The sequence below is a fragment of the Ovis aries genome, chromosome 15, assembly GCF_016772045.2.
Source record: "Ovis aries strain OAR_USU_Benz2616 breed Rambouillet chromosome 15, ARS-UI_Ramb_v3.0, whole genome shotgun sequence".
Taxonomy (NCBI): domain Eukaryota; kingdom Metazoa; phylum Chordata; class Mammalia; order Artiodactyla; family Bovidae; genus Ovis; species Ovis aries.
This window is the reverse complement of record NC_056068.1, coordinates 46,647,388-46,652,097: the sequence shown is the minus strand read 5'-3', so window position 1 is coordinate 46,652,097 and position 4,710 is coordinate 46,647,388. Positions and strand designations below refer to the sequence as shown.

General features: G+C 39.3%; 1 pseudogene; it reads left to right on the top strand.

Annotated features, from left to right (window-relative positions):
• Nucleotides 1-1,173: 1,173 nt before the first annotated feature.
• On the top strand, nucleotides 1,174-2,705 carry LOC101112000 (synaptobrevin homolog YKT6-like; annotated as a pseudogene).
• Nucleotides 2,706-4,710: the final 2,005 nt, after the last annotated feature.

Here is a 4,710-nt window from a genome sequence, read left to right as displayed (position 1 = left end):
TGAGTAAACTCTGGGCATTGGTGACCGGACAGGGAGGCCTAGTGTGCTGCAGTCCATGGGGTTGCAAAGACTGAGCGACTGAACTGAACTGAACTGAGATGAGGCTTACCCAAGAATGAAAGATAGATTAACATTCAAAAAAGTTGATTTAATTCATCAAATTAACAAAATAAATGATGAAAATCACATACAAAATAAAATAAGATCTTAGCATTTCTGGGGAAAAAAGTAAAATGATTATCACTTGACTACAACATGACTGTAAGTAGAAAAACCTACGATCTGTACTATTAAGTAAATCTAGCAGGGTCATTTGATAAAGTCAATACAAAATTTATTTTCTGCACTTGTACACAGTATTAATAACTATGGAAAACTGGAAAATTAGATTCATAAAATCATTAAGTATGATGACATCAAAATATATAATATACTCAGGATTTAATTTGATAGACTATATCTGAGTCTTTGCACTGACAATTAGAAAACTTAGCTGGGAGAAATTATAGATTTAAGTTAATGAAGAGAAATGCTATGTTCATGCATTGGAGAACTCAATATGACTAAGATGGCTAGTCTCCCAAATTGACCTATAAACATGATATAATTTCAAAGAAAATCCCAGAAGATTTTTTGTTTGTAAAAATTGGACAACTTATTCTCAAACTTATCTGAAATGCAAAGACCCAACAGAACAAAAATAATTTTGGAAACAATTCAGAAGTTATCAAAGTCGGAGGACTAATTTCAAGACATTTTAAATCTACAATATCAAGACAGTGTAATATTAACATAAGGGATAGTTTAATAGCTCAATGGAACAAAAAGCAGAGTTCAGAATACACACACACACATATATATAAATAATCAGTTGATTTTTTTTTAAACTAACGTGCAAGGTACTGTGATGGGAAAGGGATAAACTTTTCAATAAGGGGTATTGAAACAACTGGATATTCATATACAAAAGATAAACTTCCTCCATGGAGACCAAGTAGAAATTGAAGACACAGACCACCCCAGATAAATGGCAAGGATAATAAGCAGGGGGATTTACTTGGGAGGCTTGTCTTGGGCACCCACAAGATGAGTAAATCTTCACACCACCAGTCAGAATCTTAGGAGTTTATAGAGAGATCTTAAGTGGATTCACTCAGATGGTCTCAAAAACACATGACTCTCTTCAGCTGCATCTTTGAAAATGGGTCTGGCTATGGGACTGGTGGGTGGTACACCCATTCCAAGGACAGGAAGGGAGTGAGGATCCTGATTGCCCAGGTCCAGCTCAGGAATCAATCAGCAGTCACATCCTCTGAATGAGGTAATCCAAAAATCTTAAGACAATGTAAAAGCTAAAATTATGAATTTTCTAGGAAAAAAATAGGATAAAATCTTTGCAACTTTATGTTAAGCAAAAATTTCTTCAATAGGACACAAAATGTGTTTTATTTTAAAATATAGTTTACTAGTTTAATTTTATAATTTTATAGTTTTATTTTAAGCTATAAAATAAAAATTGATACCTTGGTGGCTCAGACAGTAAAGAAACCACCTACAATGTGGGAGACCTGGGTTCAGTTCCAGGCTTTGGAAGATCCCCTGGAGGAGGGCATGACAACCCACTCCAGTATTCTTGCCTGGAGAATCCCATGGACAGAGGAGCCTAGTGGGTTGCAGTCCATGGGGTTGCAAAGAGTCATTCATGACTGAGTGACTAAGCACAGCACAGCATAGTTCATTAGCTTTATTTTATAATTTTATTTCAAACTATAAAATAAAAAATTGATATATTAGCATTTACCAAAATTTTTAAATCTTCTCATCAGAAGACACCATTTAGAAATAAAAGACAGAAGGAAGCAGGTGGCTGACCTGTCAGCCCCTTGAGGGGCGGCACCATGCTGCTCCCTGTGAGCCCAGGCCGGTGCCCCAGGGCAAGGCGCCTTGAAGCTGTACAGCCTAAGTGTCTGTACAAAGGTGAGTCCAAGGCAGTGCTCCTCAAAGCCACATATGATGTGTCCTCTTTCAGCTTCTTCCAGAGGTCCAGGGTTTAGGAATTCACCGCCTTCACAAGCCAACTGATTGTGGTGGTGGTGGTGGTGGTGGTGGTGGTAGTGGTGGTTTAGTTGCTAAGTCGTGTCTGACTTTTGCAACCCCATGGACTGTAGCCTGTCAGGATCTTCTGTCCATGGGATTCTCCAGGCAAGAACACTGGAGTGGGTTTTCATTTCCTTCTCCAGAGGATCCTGATTTTGGAGTGCTCTGCAGAAGGTAGCCAAGCTTCTGTGGAACAAGAATATCTGTGCCATGTCTTGGTGAAAAATGACAGTCTTGCGGAAGTGGTCATTGCTGACAGTGAACATCCATCCTGGGGGTCTTTTACCTTGCTAGAGAAGGTACTAGATGAATTCTCCAAGCAGGTCCACAGGACAGACTGGCCAGTTGGATCCCCTGATACCATCCAGTACACAGGCCTGGACAGACACCTCAGTAGACACCAGAACCCGGGAGAAGCTAACTCCATGACTACAGTGCAGGCTGAACTGGATGAGACCAAGATCATCCTGCACAACACCATGGAGTCTTTATTAGCGCGAGGCAGGAAGCTCGATGACCTGGTGTCCAAATCCGAAGTGCTGGGAATACAGTCGAAAGTCTTCTATAAAACGGCCAGGAAATAAAACTCGTCCTGTGCAACCATGTGATGGCCGCCAGCAGAGCCCCTGCGCTGGCACATCACCGTCATTCACATCAGAACCGCACCCCCATCCCCCACCCCAGGAAGCAGAGCCACTTCGCACCGACCCTAGTGGGACAGACCCAACTTCCGCTTTGGAGCTCCTGGGAGGAACCGAAGGGTGGAAGGCACCTAGGGGTGGGGAACGTTCAAATTCACATGCCTAGTTATTTTTGAAAAGATAACTTGAGGCCAATGAAAGTGTGTTTTGGGACCAAATGGAACCATAAATCTCAGTGACTCTGCAAAATAAATAAAAATAAAAGGTAAGTTGCAGACTTGGTAAATATATTTGCACTGCATGGGTCTGAGAAAGGATTTGAATCCAGATTATGTAAAGAAAGTATACAGAGAAATAATAAGACAACTCAAAAACAATAAAAATATTTGAACACTTTTCAAAGGAAGATTTATGGATAGCCAACAAGTTCAGAAGCATATTAAAAGATGTTCAATATCATTAGTCATTGAAGAAATGCAAATTAAAAGCATAATAACTTACAATGATAGCCATATTAGGATGGCTAAAATTAACACTGACCATACCAAGTGCTGGAGAAGGAAATGGCAACACACTCCAGTACTCCTGCCTGGAAAATTCCATGGGTGGAGGAGCCTGGTAGGCTACAGTCCATGGGGTCGCAAAGAGTCTGACACGACTGAGTAACTTCACTTTCTTTCTTTCTATATTTCCTTTTGGAGAAGGAAATGACAACCCACTCCAGTGTTCTTGCCTGGAGAATCCCATGGACAGAGGGGCATGGTGCACTACAGTCTATGGGGTTGCAAAGAGTCAGACACGACTAAGCAACTAACACACACACACATACCAAGTGCTGATGAGGATGCAAAGCAACTGGAACTCTCAAATTGCTGGTAACAATGTAGAATGGTAGAACCACTTTGGAAAACAATTTGGTAGATGCATTTTAATAAAATTAAACATATGCTTATCACATAACCTAGCAACTCCATGCCTGAATTTTTTAAAATTTTTATTGGGGTATAATTGAGCTTGGGCAAACTCCAGGAGATGGTGAGGGACAGGGAAGCCTGGAGTGGGGTCCATGGGTTCCATGGGGTCACAAAGAGTTGGCCATAACTTGGTGATGGAACAACATAAGTGATTTCCAACTTGTCTTAATTTCAGGTGTACAGCAGAGTGAATCTGTTATATATACATATATATCCACTTATTTTTATATCCTAATGTTCCATATAGGACATTACAGAGTATTGCATAAAGTTCCCTGTGCTATACCATAGGTCCTTATTAGTTATTCATTTTATATACAGTAGTTTGCTTGTGTCAATCCCAATCTTTCAATTTATCCCTCCCAACCCCTCCCAGGTAACCATAAGTTTATTTTTTACATTTGTAACTCTATTTCTGTTTTGTAGATAAGTTCACTTGTAGCCTTTTTTAGAGTCCACGCTTAAGTGATTCATATGACATTTGTCTTTCTCTGACTTACTTCACTCAGTATGACAGTTTCTAAGTCCATCCATGTCACTGCAAATGGCATCATTTTGTTCTCTTTATGGCTAAGTAATATCCCATTGTATATATGCACCACATCTTCTTTATCCATTCATCTGTCAAAGGACATTTAAGTTGCTTCCATGTCTTGGCTTTTGTAAATAGTACTGCAATGAACATTGGAGTGTCCATGCCTAAATATTTACTAAAGAGAAATGAAAAATTTTAGGTAAAAAAAAAAATCCAGTTTTATTAATCATTTCCTTTACATTTAGTCCTTTTTTATGAGCTATTTAAGAAATTTTTATTTACCCCAATGTTATGAATATATTCTTGCATGCTATCATTTAGAGCTTTTACTGTTTTTAACCTTTCACATTTATTCTCAAAATGACTTCTATGTGGCTAGGGATCAAGGTTCACTTTTGCCTGTGGACAGCCTATAGACCTTCTACCTTTTAGAAAAAAGACTGCCCTTTCCCACACTGCTTTG